This window comes from Bufo gargarizans, chromosome 4 (assembly GCF_014858855.1).
Source record: "Bufo gargarizans isolate SCDJY-AF-19 chromosome 4, ASM1485885v1, whole genome shotgun sequence".
Lineage (NCBI taxonomy): Eukaryota > Metazoa > Chordata > Amphibia > Anura > Bufonidae > Bufo > Bufo gargarizans.
The window spans coordinates 32,761,934-32,781,933 of NC_058083.1; positions in this window are offsets into that span (position 1 = coordinate 32,761,934).

The following is a 20,000-nucleotide window of genomic DNA, read 5'->3' on the forward strand; positions in this document are numbered from 1 at the left end:
GAATGCTACTGTAAAGGAAATCACAGAATGGGCTCAGGAATACTTCCAGAAACCATTGTCAGTGAACACAATCCACCGTGCCATCCGTCGTTGCCAGCTGAAACTCTACAGTGCAAAGAAGAAGCCATTTCTAAGCAAGATCCACAAGCTCAGGCGTTTTCACTGGGCCAGGGATAATTTAAAATGAAGTGTGGCAAAATGGAAGACTGTTCTGTGGTCAGACGAGTCACGATTCGAAGTTCTTTTTGGAAATCTGGGACGCCATGTCATCCGGACCAAAGAGGACAAGGACAACCCAAGTTGTTATCAACGCTCAGTTCAGAAGCCTGCATCTCTGATGGTATGGGGTTGCATGAGTGCGTGTGGCAAGGGAAGCTTGCTTGTCTGGAAAGGCACCATCAATGCAGAAAAATATATTCAGGTTCTAGAACAACATATGCTCCCATCCAGACGTCATCTCTTTCAGGGAAGACCCTGCATTTTTCAACAAGATAATGCCAGACCACATTCTGCATCAATCACAACATCATGGCTGCATAGGAGAAGGATCCGGGTACTGAAATGGCCAGTCTGCAGTCCAGATCTTTCACCCATAGAGAATATTTGGCGCATCATAAAGAGGAAGGTGCAACAAAGAAGGCCCAAGACAATTGAACAGTTAGAGGCCTGTATTAGACAAGAATGGGAGAGCATTCCTATTTCTAAACTTGAGAAACTGGTCTCCTCGGTCCCCAGACGTCTGTTGAGTGTTGTAAGAAGAAGGGGAGATGCCACACAGTGGTGAAAATGGCCTTGTCCCAACTTTTTTGGGATTTGTTGACACCATGAAATTCTGATTCAACATATTTTTCCCTTAAAATGGTACATTTTCTCAGTTTAAACTTTTGTTCCGTGATTTATGTTCTATTCTGAATAAAATATTAGAAGTTGGCACCTCCACATCATTGCATTCAGTTTTTATTCACGATTTGTATAGTGTCCCAACTTTTTTGGAATCCGGTTTGTATTGTGCAGACTAGATGGGCCAAATGGTTCTTATCTGCCGACACATTCTATGTTTCTATGTTTCTATGTTTCTTTACTGTAAGAACTGTGAATCTATGGAATAGTCTACCTCAAGACGTGGTCACAACATAACAGTGGGCAGTTTTATGAAGGACTTAGATAAATTCTTAAAAGTAAATAACATTAATTCTTATAAAAATGTGCAGAAATCTGGGTCTCACTCGCCTTTTTCTAAAATTTTCTTCCCCACTTATCCCTTAGTTGAACTTCATGGATTTATGTCTTTTTGCAACCATGTTAAGTATGTAATTATGTAATAGTTGCATTTCTTCTGCAACAAGGTACCTCTAAATGTAATAATGTCTATCTGCTCCTGAAAGAGATGTTTCTAAATGTATTCTCACTGTTTGCATGGATTTATGGCTACAACATTGTACATGGAAATATGGTGCATGGAAATAATAAAAACATATTATCCATGTCTTTGGTATACAGACACATAGTCAATATACTGTAATCATGTTTATACATCTTGTAGACCATCTCTTCATTTAGCGAGACATCTCCTGGTCTTCATGTTCGCCATAGAAGAAATAAACAGAAGATCTGACCTCTTACCTAATATCACTCTGGGATACAAGATCTATGACTCCGGTGTGTTAGAACATAAAGCTGTACAGAGTGCACTGAGTATACTGTCAGGACGAGAAGAAGCCGTCCCCAACTACAGCTGTGATGAGAAGAACAAGGTGGTGGCTTTTATCGGACACTTGATGTCTGCCCCCAGTCTGTCCATAGCGGAGATAACTGGGATCTATGGCTATCCTCAGGTAAACAAAGGACAAACACATGCAATATGCTTTTCTTATACAGTGGACTGAAGGTGCAGGGAAGGTGGTGAAACAAGGGAGTCAGTCGCACCCTGGCAATACACAGGGAGAACATACAAACTCCATGCAGATGTTGCCCCTGGTTGGATTTGCTGCCCAGTAACATTGTTACAGTATACTGCTGAAAAACATCTAAAAACAAATAGCAAAATCCTTGTAATAGAGATGATTCAGCATGAAAATAGAACAGCTAAACTTACCTGCAAACATATATGTCATAAGGTAATCAAATACAACCACTGTGGGTTAGCTTAGTTCACATGGCTTTTTCTTAGGTCCGTTTTAAAGATTTTTCACCTGGAAGAGAGCATAGCAGCCCAAAGTCTCTGATTATTTTTTTTATTTTTTTATCTAATGATGTGTGAAGAAGATCTTCAAAGGTTTCACAGAGTGTCCAAACTATGGAGAGCTCAAGTAGAAACCCCAATTTACTGTAATGTGGAAACCCAATATACAAAAGCCATTGAAAAGCAATTGAAGGTGTTTGCTTAACGCATGTAGTTTAGATAACACGTCTCATAAATCATGAGTGTTAACTTTACTACATCTGTACTGTATTGTCCCTCAATATGTCCAGTAATAAAAAACCTGACATGCACGGTTCTCCTTGCTAGATCTATGTTAATGTATCCACAGTGTCTCTCTCTAACACTCCATTACAGCCAGAGACAGTCCTGTAGACAGCATTATTTCAGGGCTCTTACCCCTCATCAGCACAGAGCAGCGGCCGGTTATCAGGTTGGGCTGAGCTCATTTGCATATTTGGACCTATTGACCGTTAAGATTCAGTATTTGCTCTATAAAAGAGATGACTTTTGAAATGGCTCTAAAGAGCTTCCTGAAGTTCAGTGCGGTCCTGTAATCGGAGGCCACGGCTGCCACAAGTCAGTTCCCTAAATGTCCCCCCCCCCAGATATTACAACAATGAGTGATATAATTGCAAAGTGGAACCAAAGCACTCAGCAGTGAAGACCACGTAAAGTTGGAGAATGGAGTCGCTGAGTACTGAGGCATATATTTCATAAAAGTCACTAACCCTCTGCTGACCCCAATACAAACCTACTCTGGAATTAACATCAGCACAAAAACTGTACTTTGCCAGGAGCTTCATACATGGGTTTCCATAGCCGAGCAGCTGTGTGCAAGCCTTCCAACACCCAGTCCAATGCTTGGATGGAGTGGTGTAAAGCATGGTGCCACTAGACTCTGGAGCCAGGGACACATATTCTGTGGAGTGACCAATCAGGCTTTTCTATCTGGCAGTCTGATGAATGAGTCTCCACATAACAGTATGTGGCGCCAGAACGTGAGTGAAGACCAAACAAATAACTGTGTAGCATAAATATAACATAAAGCTGAAGAACCACAAGCTAGGAGCTGTATAAATAACCTGAGCCCCTGATTGGGCCGGCATTGAGCATTCTGGCTCTGGTGGCTGACAGAGGGGACAAGTGTCCAGCGGAGGCACCCATAAATCCATGAATTCCTCTCTAGAACTCCTTTATCTAATTCTTTCGTTTCCATCAGAGTATTCTGCCTGATCGCATTCTTCGTAGGGAGTCTCCTGTGGTAGTGAAATAATACTGTATCAGTCAGTATGACATGCAGATGACAGGCGTCGCTCTTAGAATCACTGCACACTTCACTTATTTGGGCAGTCACGGGGCCAAAACTGACCAAATAACTCAAGTATGAACTCGGAACACGGTCCATGAGATCCCGGCCTGGAGTCCTGCTGAGTGCAGTAGGGCATGGCATCATTGGTTGCTATGACGCTGTGCGCTTTGTGCCACTTCTGCAGTACAGTAATGCACTTGTATGATCTATACGAGTGTATTACTGTACAGCAGCGGCGGCACAAAGCGCACAGCGTCATAGCAACCAATGACATCGTGCGCTCCTGCACTCAGCAGGACTCCAGGCCGGGATCTCATGGACCGTGTTCCACGGACGTGTGAATTCGACCTTACAGGTCCATGTTAGTGTCAAGAATAGTGATGTCCCGAACTATTCGCCGGCGGACAGTCTACGGCGAACATGGCTTGTTGCGATGTTCGGTCCGCCCCTATACATCATCATTGAATAAACTTTGACCCTGTACCTCACAGTCAGCAGACACATTCCAGCCAATCAGCAGCAGACCCTCCCTCCCAGACCCTCCCACCTCCTGGACAGCATCCATTTTTAGATTCATTCGGAAGCTGCATTCTTAGTAAGTAGAGGGACAGTGCTGCTGCTTATTTAATAGGGAAATCGATAGCTAGGGCAGTGTTCTGTGTCCACTCCAGTCCTCAAAGACTCATCTGCTGTAAGGACAGCGTCCTGACAGCACCACAAAAAGCCCTTTTTAGGGCTGATACATCAGTCTGCTTTTATATATATACAGTCATGTGAAAAAATTAGGACACCCTTTGAAAGCATGTTGTTTTTTGTAACATTTTTTATAAAAGGTTATTTCATCTCCGTTTCAACAATACAGAGAGATTAAAGTAATCCAACTAAACAAAGAAAACTGAAGAAAAGTCTTTTCAAGATCTTCTGTAAATGTCATTCTACAAAAATGCCTATTCTAACTGAGGAAAAAGATAGGACACACTCACATGTATTCCCTCTTAAATTGGCTCAGATCTCACACAGGTATATCACACCAGGTGCACATAATTAGTAGATCGTTACTCTGCATGTTGAATGAGGCTTGCCCTATTTAAACCTCAGACATTTAGTTTGGTGTGCTCCTGACTGTTGAAGTGAGAGTGAGCACCATGGTGAGAGCAAAAGAGCTGTCAGAGGACTTCAGAAAAAAGATTGTAGCAGCCTATGAGTCTGGGAAGGGATTTAAAAAGATCTCAAAAGATTTTGAAATCAGCCATTCCACTGTCCGGAAGATAGTCTACAAGTGGAGGGCTTTCAAAACAACTGCCAACATGCCCAGGACTGGTCGCCCCAGCAAGTTCACCCCAAGAGCAGATCGCAAGATGCTAAAAGAGGTCTCCAAAAACCCTAAAGTGTCATCTCGAGAACTACAGCAGGCTCTGGCTACTGTTGATGTAGAAGTACATGCCTCTACAATCAGAAAGAGACTGTACAAGTTTAACTTGCATGGGAGGTGTGCAAGGAGGAAACCTTTGCTTTCCAAGAGAAACATCGAGGCCAGACTGACATTTGCCAGAGATAAAGTTGACAAAGACCAGGACTTCTGGAATAATGTTCTTTGGACAGATGAGTCCAAAATTGAATTATTTGGACACAACAGCAGAGGACATGTTTGGCGTAAACCAAACACAGCATTCCAAGAAAAGAACCTCATACCAACTGTGAAGCATGGAGGTGGAAGTGTCATGGTTTGGGGCTGCTTTGCTGCAGCAGGACCTGGTCAGCTCACCATCATAGAATCCACGATGAATTCTACTGTGTATCAGAAGGTGCTTGAAGAACATGTGAGACCATCAGTTAGAAAATTAAAGCTGAAGCGGAACTGGACCATGCAACATGACAATGACCCAAAACATACTAGTAAATCAACCAAAGATTGGCTGAAAAAGAAGAAATGGAGAGTCCTGGAATGGCCAAGTCAAAGTCCAGATTTGAATCCCATTGAGATGCTGTGGGGTGACTTGAAAAGGGCTGTACGTGCAAGAAACCCCTCAAACATCTCACAGCTGAAAAAGTTCTGCATTGAGGAGTGGGGTAAAATTTCCTCAGACCGATGTCGAAGACTGGTAGATGGCTACAAGAACCGTCTCACTGCAGTTATTTCAGCCAAAGGAGGTAACACTCGCTATTAGGGGCAAGGGTGTCCTATCTTTTTCCTCAGTTAGAATAGGCATTTTTGTAGAATGACATTTACAGAAGATCTTGAAAAGACTTTTCTTCAGTTTTCTTTGTTTAGTCGGATTACTTTAATCTCTCTGTATTGTTGAAACGGAGATGAAATAACCTTTTATTAAAAATGTTACAAAAAACCACATGCTTTCAAAGGGTGTCCTAATTTTTTCACATGACTGTATATATATATATATATATATGTTGCAGTTGCCTGCCCGTGTGTGAGAGGCTGCAGGTTCACAGACTGTACTGTGTGCACACCATTCATACAGGGTGTCACAGACAATACCTTGCAGATAAAAAAAAAATCCATTTATTATTTCTCTGTGATATAATCCCAGTTGCAAGCCAGTGAGTGTCTGGCCCACAGACTGTACTGTGGCCACTGGCCAGGCCACCACTCATACCGTTACAGGGTGTCACTCACAAATCACAATAACCTGCAGATATTAAAAAGTAAATTTACTTTTTCTCTGTGATATAATCCCAGTTCCAAGCCAGTGTGTGTCTGACCCACAGACTTTACTGTGGCCACTGGCTAGGCCACCACTCATTCCGCTACAGGGTGTCACTCACAATACCTTGCAAATAAAAAAAGTCAATGTATTATTTCTCTGTGATATAATTGCAGTTGCAAGCCAGTGTGTGTCTGGCCCACAGACTGTTCTGTGGCCACTGGCTAGGCCACCACTCATACCGCTACAGGGTGTCACTCACAATACCTTGCAAATAAAAAAAGTCAATGTATTATTTCTCTGTGATATAATTGCAGTTGCAAGCCAGTGTGTGTCTGGCCCACAGACTGTTCTGTGGCCACTGGCTAGGCCACCACTCATACCGTTACAGGGTGTCAATACCTTGCAGATAAAAAAAAAGTCAAATTATTTTTTCTCTTTGATATAATCGCAATTGCAAGCCAGTGTGTGTCAGGCCCACACAAACTGTACTGTGCCCACTGCCCACCAATTGTATAGGGTGGCACAGTACCATGCACGCATAGTACCACTTATCAAAAAAAAAATGTCAGGCAGAGGCAGGCCATCCCGCAGGGGCCGTCGTGGTCGTGGTGCTGTGATTTCCACTGGCCCTGGAATAATGCCCAGTGTTCGGAGGCCACGTACCCTGAACCTAAAAAATTCTGAGAACATAGTTGACTGGCTTACACAGGACACCCAATCTTCAAAAGCTTCCGCTAAGAACCTTGACGCACCATCCTCCTCCAGCTCAGCTTTGGTCACCTGCTCTCAAGTTACCACTCTCCCGCCCGCGTCCACCACCACCACTACCACCACAGCCACCACAGCCGCTTCATTTGATCCGTCAGAGGAGTTATTTACACATCAGTTGGATGAAATTAGTGATGCACAACCATTATTGCCAGAGGATGTAGATAACAGGGATATGTCTCAGTCAGGCAGCATTACACACATGGACATACAGTGTGATAATGATGATGATGTTGTACCCACTGCTGCTTCCTTTGCTACGGTGTCAGAGACAAGTGAAGTGGTTTATGATGACGATGTGTCCGTGGATGCCACGTGAGTGCCTGCTCGAAGAGAAGAAGAAGAGGGGGAAAGTTCAGAAGGGCAGACAGAGAGAAGGAGGAGACGAGTTGGAAGCAGGGGGAGGTCGTCGCAAGGAGCTAGTGGCACAGTCAGACAGCATGTATCGGCACCCGGGGTCAGCCAGACAGCACGCCAATCAACTCATGCTGTTGCCACCGCCAGAATGCAGTCATTGCAAAGCTCAGCAGTGTGGCATTTTTTTTGTGTGTCTGCCTCTGATAACAGCAATGTTATTTGCAACCTGTGCCAAAAGAAACTGAGTCGTGGGAAGTCCAACACCCACCTCGGTACAACTGCTTTGTGAAGGCACATGATCTCACATTACAAACACCAATGGGATCAACACATGAGTACAAGCAGCACACAAACTCAAAGCCAACATCCTCCTCCTGGTCCAGCATCTTCAGCCACGTCAACCACTGCTATCCTCCTTGCCCCCTCTCAACCACCTGCCACTCAGCCTCTCACCTACAGCAGTTCCATCTCATCTGCCCACAGTCAAGTGTCTGTCAAGGAAATGTTTGAGCGTAAGAAGCCAATGTCACAGAGTCACCCCCTTGCCCGGCGTCTGACAGCTGCCTTGACGGAACTCTTAGCCCGCCAGCTTTTACCATACCAGCTGGTGGAGTCTGAGGCCTTCAAAAAATTTGTCGCTATTGGGACACCACAGTGGAAGGTACCCGGACAAATATTTTTTTTCTAAAAAGGCTATCCCAACCTATACTCAGTTATTGAAAAGGAAGTGTGTGATGAGTATTTGCATGACCGGGGTGCTAGGACAGCCTCTGCGGAGCTGGGAATTTTTTGGCCACGTTACTGGACGATCATGCGCAATGCCTTTAGGCTCATGCCTCCTTTTGAGGAGGTGAAAAACCTAGTCAGTCGCACCAAAGGCACCATCAGCGACCTCATCCCATTTGTTTTCTTCCTGGAGCGTGCCCTGCGAAGAGTGCTGGATAAGGCTGTAGATGAGCGTGAAGAGGAAGAGTTGTAGTCACCATCACCACCAGAAACAGCCTTGTCATCATCGCTTGCCGGACCTGCGGCAACGCTGCAAGAGGAGTAAGAGGAAGAGGAGTCAGAGGAGGAATGTGGCTTTGAGGAGGAGGAAGACCAACCACAGCAGGCATCCCAGGGTGCTCGTTGTTGTCACCTATCTGGGACCCGTGGTGTTGAACGTGGCAGGGGGGAAGAACAGACCGTCAATGACATCAGTGAGGACGAGGAATGGGAAATAAGTAGCTCGGCATCCAACCTTGTGCAAATGGGGTCTTTTATGCTGTAATGTCTGTTGAGGGACCCTCGTAAAAAAAGGATGAAGGAGAACGACCTGTACTGGGTGGCCACGCTACTAGACCCCCGGTATAAGCAGAAAGTGGCGGAAATGTTACCAAATTACCGGAAGTCAGAAAGGATGCAGCAGTTCAAAACCAAACTAAAAAATATGCTTTACACAGCTTATAAGGGGGATGTCACAGCACAATGGGAATCTAACTGGGGAAGAGGGGAAAGTAATCCTCCTCCTACCACGACCACAGCGGCAAGGACAGGATGCTTTACAGATGTGTTGTTGATGGAGGACATGCAGAGCTTTTTCAGTCCTACACATCGCCACAGCCCTTCGGGATCCAGCCTTAGAGAACGACTCGACCGACAGGTAGCAGACTACCTCGCCTTAACTGCAGATATCGACACTCTGAGGAGCGATGAACCCCTTGACTACTGGGTGTGCAGGCTTGACCTGTGGCCTGAGCTATCTCAGTTTGCGATAGAACTTCTGGCCTGCCCCCATTCAAGTGGACCTTCAGTGCAGCAGGAGGCATTGTCACTGACAAAAGAAGTTGCCTCGGTCAAAAAAGTGTTGATTACCTCACCTTCATTAAGATGAATGAGGCATGGATCCCGAAGTGACTGACAGTGAGGGATACGTTTGACTAACAAAGTTTTGATGACATGCCTTGGCCTCAAAATGGTCTCCATGCTGCTGTATTTAATATCTGCATACCGGATGACTTTCGTGAATTCTCCGCCACCAACTAGGGTTCAAGCCGCAACTAGGGTTTAAGCCTCTGGTGCTGCACTGTGGCTGCAAAAACAAAACAAAAAAAAAAGGCACATACATGTGTCAATTCCCCTTTGTGATCGGTACCTTGTTGTGGTGAAGGGGCTTGCGTATCACAATGAAGCGATCATCACCTCTATGAGTGTGTTGGCAATGTTGCCACACTCCAGATGATAAGGCCGTTGCTTCATTATGATCAGACTAAAAGTGATCGGCTGGATAATTTTTCATATAAAAAGATTAATTTAATTAATAAAAAATTCATTCTTTTTTATATATTTTTTAAGGTTTTTAATACATAAAATAAAATGAAAAAATCATAATAAAGTCTCTTAATAGTTTATTAGAAATAATGCAGACAATTTAAAAAATCCCCATCAATTCAAATACAAAGCAAGTACAGAGCTCAGAACAAAATTATTTCAGGATGTCATAATGGTTCGTTAATTCGACAATGGTTAATCAATTCGACACACATCCCCGGATAGGGGACGTAACAGGGATTAAAACTGATAGGAATAGTACTATATAAGACACCACTCTTATAGGGTGTCACAGCACATTGCTCCGTGCACGCGCAGTGCCCCAACTTGGGAGTAAGAGGACTTACCAAGCTGCTTTTTCCATCTCCCGTTTCCTAAAATCAATTCAGTTTGGTCAAAGATATAGGAGGATTACAGAGGCTCTACTGATGACAAAAACACGGATTGGTGCTCTCTCCAATATGGCAGTACCTAGTGCCAAGGTATTGGGTATATTATAGAGATTCACAAGATGGAGGGCACTCAGATGGCTGGGTATATATAAGGAGTCAGATTATAGATATGGTATATAACCTATTGTTTATTGCTTGCATATAAAATTTATCATACAGGATTGAACCACTCAATCAATCGATAATAGTGGTGTGATGGTCACAAGATGAGATGGATGTATAGTACAAATTACCCTGTATAACTTGACAACTGAATAAAAATATTATAGTATATAATAAGCATATATTAAAAGAAAGGAGGACCTACTTATGCAGGTGATCAGTCTGCATATAGGTCCTGTATAAAATTTGTAAGTGTGCACAATGGAATAAAATCCAATAAAATTCGTGCTGATGTCGGTTCACTTGTGTCCTGAAGGAGCAGTCACTTTACAAAAAAGAAGAGAGGAACAGTCTTACCCCATACAGCTGGATCCTAGGGAGCTGTTACGGAGTGGTATCTGTGTTGACGATAGTCCGATCCTGTATAACGTTGGTGAGCACGTGTTCCTCGGCGTCCTCAGCGTGTTCCTCTGCCACGGCTTCCTGAGTCTCTGCTTTGTTTCCCGTATTACCAGAAATGACGATTCTGTGTGACCGGAAATGACGGTCTTTTGTTCCGATCAATTAGCCGATTTCTTCAGAGAGTTACGATCTGTTTGATGAATATTCACCTATAGTTTTTAAACAGGTCTTTCTCGATTTATTCAAAGTCCATGTACTATCCTTTATCGAAGCAAACGCGTTTCGGTGCACTCTTGCACCTTCATCAGTGGTGGATAGTTCTACTGATCTCCTTCCTTTTTATAAGGGAGGGATCATTAAGGTATCTAGGTTAGATTGAAACTGTGGAATGGATGCAATTCAAATCTTAATAGGCCAATGGGGTATGAGAATTACCTCTAATCTCAGCCGTGGAATTACATAAATATAATTATGTAGAAAATGTTGAAGACAAATTCTAATTGACACTGGTTACATAACATCAGGAATATAGCAATTATAAATAGTCATAAAATTGCTTGATATCGAAAATAAATAAGATAATCAACATCAAAACGATTAATAAGATATAAAAACAATTATATCAAAACGATAGTAAAATGTATAATTGTCACGGCTGAGGATGGTGGTCGCTGCTCGACCAGGATGACAGAATTAGGGAGCAGGCCACCTCCTAATCGCATCCCTAATCTGACCCTGACTCCTAACTGTATGAGCCAACCCTGATGGTAGGAGGGCTCATACTCTGGAACCTTGAAGTCCCTGCTAGCCCTCAGGGTGGCCCTAAACTAGGAGCAGGGTAAGACGACCTGTTCCTTCTGGATACGGAGGAACAGGAGTCTCACTGGCCAAGCTGCAAGGAAGGGGAAACATATACAACTTATGGCAATGGCAGGTACATGCCACAAACACAACATTCACCTGCCACAGACACTAAGCCTGGAACCCATGTGCAAGTGCTGCTATCCACTACAAGGGATACAGCACACAACCCAGGACCATAAGGTGCAATAAACAAGCATAACACAAACACATCTACTAAGCATCGTGTATCACATTTTATGACCACAAGGGTGGCCCTCACTGGCAGATGGTATATGGGACCAGGAGAGTGCCTCCAGCTTACTACAAGGCTGGAGTACCCCTCAGCTTCTGAATCACAACAGAAGCTATATAGGCCCAAGTAGGCACACCCACACTCAGACACACCCAGTGCACACACACTAGCAAGGAAGTTAACCCTTCCAACACCAGGGAAGGGAAGACAGCAACTTAAAGGGGAATACACACACAATAAACCCTGTGCACACCAGACAAGGAAAGTGCACACATATAAACACATGTTGCCAAGTGCAACCGCATGCAGATTGCAGCAAGCTGCCTAGCCACAGCTCAGGCTGCTATACTGCCAAGTACAAACATGTTGCCAGCTGCTACCACATGTGAGGCAACAATCCAGCCGCCCTCACAATGTGATTGATAAAAAAAAAAACTCAGGCAACTGCATGCGGATCAGGAGTCACGACCATGACCATGGTCGTGACACTCCCACCCCACAAAGCCCCCCCACCAAAAAAAAGGGAAACCAGAGAGGGACCCAAACAAGGGGATAGGAGAAGGGGAATCAGTGTTATAATATGCGCGTCTCCCCAGGACTGCTGCCGGCCCCTGGAGCAACACACAGGAACCAGAAGCCGACTGCCAGGCTCCGCAGCAACACACAGGAACCGGAGACCAGCAAAGAAACAGCCCGGGGAGAGCGCACTAACACTGCGTCCACTCTCCACTCACGTCCCCACTCCAGTCGCTGCCAGCAGAAACTCCTAACCAGCACGCCGCCGGAACACTAACGGAATGCTGCCAGCAGACGACCAGAGATAGGAACATGGAAAGGGACGAGGGATCACCAACACGGAAGGTAAGGTGGCGGGGAATAAGCCACCAACCACGCCGTTAACGGTGATCCCCAAAATGCTCTCCCTCCGGAGGACGCGCATGCAGGCCAAAAGCAGATGGCGCTGCATGCTGCACCCTCTTCCGAAGGTATTCCAGGTGAGGAGCCTTTGTGGTCATACTGTCACGGCTGAGGATGGGGAAAACCCTCAGCCGTGCGGTATCAGCAGATGGATGGTCAGAGCATGGCCAGGACAGGAATCGGGGAGCAGGTCACCTCCTAACAATCCCTAATTCTGACCCTGTCTCCTAGCCTGTATGAGCCGACCCTGATGGTAGGAGGGCTCATACTCCGGAACCTAATATTCCTGCTAGCCCTCAGGGTGGCCCTGGACTAGGAACTGGGTATGACTACCTGTTCCTCCTAGAACGGACGAACAGTAGTCTCACTGGCCAAGCTATAAAGACAAGGGAAACAGAAACAGACATATGGCAATGGCAGGTAAGTGAGACTAGTACCACACCTACCTGCCACCGACACAGAGCCTGGAAACCATGTATAAGTGCTGCTGTCCACAACAACACAAGAGACACAGCACACAACACACATCACACGGGAAACCAGGAAACCATATGCTGCAATAAATAAAGACCAAAGAAACATCTACTTAACACCATACATAAAGCTTATGACCACAAGGGTGGCCCCCACTGGCAGATGGTATAACAGGAGGATATCTCCTGGCAACCATGGCTGAAGAACCCCTCAGCTAACTGAAAACAGCAGAGGCTTTATAGCCCAAAGTAGCTACACCCACACTCAGACACACCAGGTGATCACACACACTAGAAGGGATTTAACCCTTCTAACACAAGGCAAGAGAAGACGGCCACTTAAAGGGGAAGTACACACATAAACCCACACTTCACCTGTTGCCGCGGGCAACGGCATGCGTGGCAACCATGTCCTGGGGATCAGCCATAGGGCTGAGAAACTGTCCACCACATTCACACAACACCACACGTTGCCATGGGCAAGCAAGTGAAGGAAAGTGTCACAAAACACACCATAGGCCGTGACACTCTTACCCCTCAAAGCCCCCTTACCAACACAAAAAGGGAAAACCAGTGTGGGACCCTAAACAGGGAAGGGAGAAGGGAAAAGGGTAGCAGAATCAGTGTCAGCGAGTCTCCCCAGGACTGCTGCCAGCCCCTGGAACAACACACAGGGCCCAGGGTGCTGACTGCCAGCCTCTGGAACAACACACAGGGACCAGAGACCAGCAAAGAAACAGCCCGGAGAGACCGCACTGAACACTGCATCCACTCTCAGTAAACGGTTCCACCAAGTCGCTGCCAGCATGCATCCTCTCCCAGCACACACTACAGCCAGTCCAACGAGGACTGCAGCCAGCCACACCGACACAGGTGAGCGAACCTCTGAGAAGTGGACGAGGAGAGACCCAACCACAAGTGCCAGTTCACACACACTGCAGCCACAGCCACAGAGAACTGCACAGTATCAGGGTTCCTCTTTCACCCTCCCTCCGGAGGATAAGCATGTGTGCCAGAAAGCAGCAGGCCCCTCCCAACAACAAAAGGGGAAAGTTGGTGAGGCATAAAAAACAATGGGAGGGGGGAGGGGAATGACAAACAGGGGACACCAACACGGACACCGGTGATAAAGGAATGGCGGGGAATGCCACTCACCGCGCCGTAAACGGTGAAACCCCCATAACGCTCTCCCTCCGAAGAAAATGCATGCACCCCATCCGCAGATGGCGGAACATGCTGCACCCTCTTTCGAGGGAATGCCATGTGAGGAGCCTTTGTGGTCATACTGTCACGGCTGAGGATGGGGAAAACCCTCAGCCGTGCCATGACAGAAGATGGTGGTCGCTGCTCGACCAGGATGACAGAATTAGGGAGCAGGTCACCTCCTAATCGCATCCCTAATCTGACCCTGACTCCTAGCTGTATGAGCCAACCCTGATGGTAGGAGGGCTCATACTCTGGAACCTTGAATTCCCTGCTAGCCCTCAGGGTGGCCCTAAACTAGGAGCAGGGTAAGACGACCTGTTCCTTCTGTATACGGAGGAACAGGAGTCTCACTGGCCAAGCTGCAAGGAAGGGGAAACATATACAACTTATGGCAATGGCAGGTACATGCCACAAACACAACATTCACCTGCCACAGACACTAAGCCTGGAACCCATGTGCAAGTGCTGCTATCCACTACAAGGGACACAGCACACAACCCAGGACCATAAGGTGCATCAAACAAGCATAACACAAACACATCTACTAAGCATCGTGTATCACATTTTATGACCACAAGGGTGGCCCTCACTGGCAGATGGTATATGGGACCAGGAGAGTGCCTCCAGCTTGCTACAAGGCTGGAGTACCCCTCAGCTTACTACAAGGCTGGAGTACCCCTCAGCTTCTGAATCACAACAGAAGCTATATAGGCCCAAGTAGTCACACCCACACTCAGACACACCCAGTGCACACACACTAGGAAGGAAGTTAACCCTTCCAACACCAGGGAAGGGAAGACAGCAACTTAAAGGGGAATAAACCCTGTGCACACCAGACAAGGAAAGTGCACACATATAAACACACGTTGCCAAGTGCAACCGCATGCAGATTGCAGCAAGCTGCCTAGCCACAGCTCAGGCTGCTATACTGCCAAGTACAAACATGTTGCCAGCAGCAACCACATGTGAGGCAACAATCCAGCCGCCCTCACAATGTGATTGACAAAAACCAAACCGCAGGCAACTGCATGCGGATCAGGAGTCACGAACATGACCATGGTCGTGACAATAATATCAGGGGTATAACATTATCATAGAAGAAATTATAATCGACAGCATAGAATATTTGGTATCAAGACAATCGATAAGATCACAAAAATCTATAAAAAGATAAGAAAAAATCGATAAGAAATTCGATAGAAATTCGGATAAAAATTCAATAGAAAATCGTTCAGAAAGGTTTTCTTAATATAATTAACAGATAATCAAGAATATCATATAAGATGTGATATATATCTTCCTCTTGCTGGTTGGAATAGTGATTGAATGTGTATATTGGTTTCAAATGTATGTGGATGGGGGGAGAGGGGCCCAGCGGGGAGAGACCGTCGAGATGCTGATAGACAGCCAGAACTCGATGGGCTGTCCCCGGAGGGCACATCCCCCTATAGAAATCCAAATAATTCTAATTCTGCATTTAAACCAGCTGGGGTAATGGTCAAAAATTCAAAAATCTTACGAGATTCTGCTCTGGACATGCTTGATATATGATTTCCCCCTCTCCAAGACTTGTGAATTTTTTCCAATGCTATATAAGTTAGTCCAGAGGGATCTTTATTATGGTGTGTTTTGAAATGATGGGACAATATATGATTCTCATAGCCCTTTTTAATGTTACCAATATGTTCGGCTACCCTCTTTTTATATAGTCTTTTGGTCCACCCCACATATTGTTTGTGGCATGGACATTCCAGAATGTAAATAACATCTGAGGAATTGCAGGACAGACTGTCTTTAATTATATGGCTGAAAGAATTTTGTATTGATTGGACCTGTGTATTTTTTTTTTGGGAAGTGTGCTAATTTGCAATTGTTACAGCTCCCGCATCTATAGAAGCCTTTTAAATTAAGCCAATTAGATTTGATACTTTTATTCAGATTTTTTATAGTGGGGGCAATCAACAAACCTAGATTGGGTGCTTTAGTGTAAGAAATTAGAGGATTATTTGGAAGAGAAGGGTCTATAATCTTGTCCCTTTGTAGATGGTGCCAATGTTTTTTCGCACCAATGCGTTAATTTTCTTATATTGTCCATGGAACGGGAGTCCATGGAACGGGAGTTTTTTCCCCGGTTTCTTCCTGTTTCTATTTAATTTTCAAAGAAAGATTTCCTCTCCATATATATACCACTGCTATAACTAGTAGACCAGTAAAAAAATAAAAAGAATTGTCAGTTACATTTCTAGTTGAAATTTAATATTTTTTGGGTGTGATGTTCCACTGCTATACCTAGTAGACAGGTAAAAAAAAAAAAAATTGTTTGTTACATTTTTGGGTGAAATTCACAATTCACAGCTTAATAATTTTCAATAATTTTTCTTTTACATTTTCGAGTGACAATAAACAATTTTTTTCTGTCATACAATTTTAGACGTGAATAAACCCCTGCTCTGCATAGGTGACAGGGAATAAAATTTCTGAAATTCTTCTTTAATTGATGCGCGCCACCTCCTTTGATTCAATGCTTAAACTTTAACAAGTTGTACCACATTTACGCTTTAATAATTTGTCCCATAATTCCACTCTATAATTTTAAATTGGAAAAAATTAATTCTCCCTTGGATGTGGTCTCTCTTTCTCACACTCCCTCTCCGGCGTGGAACCCTGATTCCCCGCCATCCGTGATGACCATGGTAGGTGCATAAAAGAACATCGAAAGTTGATAGAGCATATATAAAATTGGATCGTGAACCTCACGGGGACGTGCAACATGGTAGGGCAGTAAGTGTGCGCACGCCTACACGAACTGACTGACAGGGGTCAGACCCTGGAACTTCTGGATCTCCAAATTGGGCACATGGCCTGAGCTTGCTCTTTAGGCCTTGGAGGTGCTGGCTTGCCCTGCAGCCGGTGTATTATCTGAACGTGTGTTTAGCACGATTGGAGCACATAGAACAAAGCCAGTTCAACAAGGACTGCAGCAAGCCATCACGACACAAGCGACAGAACCACTGAGACGTGGACGAGGGGTGATCCAAACACAAGTGCCTGTTCACACCAACTGCAACCACTAGACAGAACACCAAATCAACAACTGGGAGAGGGGGGATAAAAAAAAAAGTATCAGAATCAGCGTCAGTGCAAGGGAGTCTCTCCAGCACTGCTGCCAACCCCTGGAGCAACACACAGGAACGAGGGCACCAGCTACCAAACAGCCAGGAGAGACCACACTGATCACTGCGTCCACTCTGAGACATGGTTCACACCAAGTCGCTGCCAACATGCATCCCCTACCAGCATACACCAAAGCCAGTTCAACAAGGACTGCAGCCAGCCATCACGACACAAGCGACAGAACCACTGAGACGTGGACGAGGGGAGACCCAAACACAAGTGCCAGTTCACACCAACTGCAACCACTGTTACAGAGAACTGCACTGTAACAGGATTCTCCTTTCACCCTCCATCCGGAGGATAAGCATGTGCACCAGAAAATGGCAGGCGACACATGCTGGGCCCTCTTCCAAAGGCTCCAAGCAAGGAGCCTTTGTAATCATACTGTCACGGTGGAGAGTGGGGGAAACCCCCCACCGTGCAGTCTCAAAGGGTAAAAGGGGATCAGCCTGGCCAAAAGGAGTAATAAGGGAGCAGGTCACCTCCTGCAGCGTCCCTAATCCACTCCCCTGACTCCTCACCGTATGAGCGGACCCTGATGGTAGGACGACTCCTACTCAGAATTCCTGAGACCCTAAGTTGCCCTGGTAAATCCCTCACCAAGGAGCAGGGAAGAGACAACCTGTTCATCCCAGTAATGGAGGAACAGGAGTCTCTATCTGAGGCCAGGCTGCAAGGAGAAGGGAACACATACAGCATATGGAGATGGCAGGTAAGCGAAACCCATAACAGATTACCTGCCACAGACACACTGACTGGAACCCGTGCACTAGTGCTGGTGTCCACACCAACATTAAAGGACACAGCACACACCACAAACCACACAGGAACCCAAGACAACCATAGCTGCAATAAACATGAGACAGGGGAATGTCTAGTAAACATGCTGAACACCAAACACCACCAGACATGTAACACCAAACTAGACATACAAACACATAGAAACATAAAAAGTGTCGGCAGATAAGAACCATTTGGCCCATCTAGTCTGCCCAATATACTAAATACTATGGATAGCCCCTGGTCCTATCTTATATGAAGGATGGCCTTATGCCTATCCCATGCATGCTTAAACTCCTCCACTGTATTTGCAGCTACGACTTCTGCAGGAAGGCTATTCCATGCATCCACTACTCTCTCAGTAAAGTAATACTTCCCGATATTACTTTTAAACCTTTGCCCCTCTAATTTAAAACAATGTCCTCTTGTATCAGTTTTTCTTCTTTTAAATATTATTTCCTCTTTTACCTTGTTGATTCCCTTTATGTATTTAAAAGTTTCTATCAAATCCCCTCTGTCTCGTCTTTCTTCCAAGCTATACATGTTAAGGTCCTTTAATCTTTCCTGGTAAGTTTTATCCTGCAATCCATGTACCAGTTTAGTAGCTCTTCTCTGAACACTCTCCAAAGTATCAATATCCTTCTGGAGATATGGTCTCCAGTACTGCGCACAATACTCCAGATGAGGTCTCACTAGTGCTCTGTAGAGCGGCATGAGCACCTCCCTCTTTCTCCTGAACATAACCCACTCCATACAAATAGGGACAGCAAGGGAAGGAGACACTGGGATAACATTGATGACCACAAGGGTGGCCCTCACTGGACAGACGGAACACCCTGGTCTGGAGCAGAGATCCAGCACCAACCACAGCTGAAGTACAACTGACTCCAGCCAAGAAACCACAGAAGATATAAGTCAAGTGACCACACCCAGTCAGGGAGTTAACCTTTAAAGCACCCGACTAAGGGAGGCTACAACTAAAAGGGGAAGTGCACACACAAGCATACCAAACACGTTACCACCGGCAACAGCATGCATGGCAGCCATGTCACGGCAATCACCCAGAAAGTTACATTTTCGGTGCCACCAATATGATAACCGGATCAATAGTTTTAATACTACGAAGAGGGCAAAAAACATGTAAACTGATCCACAAACAAAATGCAACACCACACTTCGGTGAGACAGTGGTAAATATAAACTTTATTAAAGGTAAAATGTTACAATACAGTACATAGATAATTATTTTAGACAGCAGCCATAACAAAATTGAGGACACAAAACCAAGGAGGAGGCTGAGGGGTCAGCACATACGGGACACTGCGAACAGCATGAAAAAAGCAGGCATCCACATTCACCTCTCTAAGGTGCATGAAACTCCCGGACAAAACCAAGGAAAAGAGCAAAAGTGGCATGTGGAGAAACATAAATGCAGTAAATACCCGCCGTGTGCTGGCTCCTCAGCCGCCGCCTCCCAACGCCGTTTCGCAAGACACGCTGGCTTCTTCTGAAAAAAAAAATATATAATTTGTCTGTTACATTTTCAGGTGAAATTCACACATTTTTGCGTGTAATATACCCCTCCTCTACCTAGTTGACAGCTTAAAGGGGTATTATCATCTTAATGATCACTGTTAAATCTGTAAATGATTTAACAGTGATCATTTTTCTAAATATATTTCATTAACAAATCCCCACCCCTTAAAAAAAATAAACCTATACTTACCTGACTGTTGTCTTCCATCTCCCCTGGTTACGGCCACCGCTCTTCTCAGGAACCACGG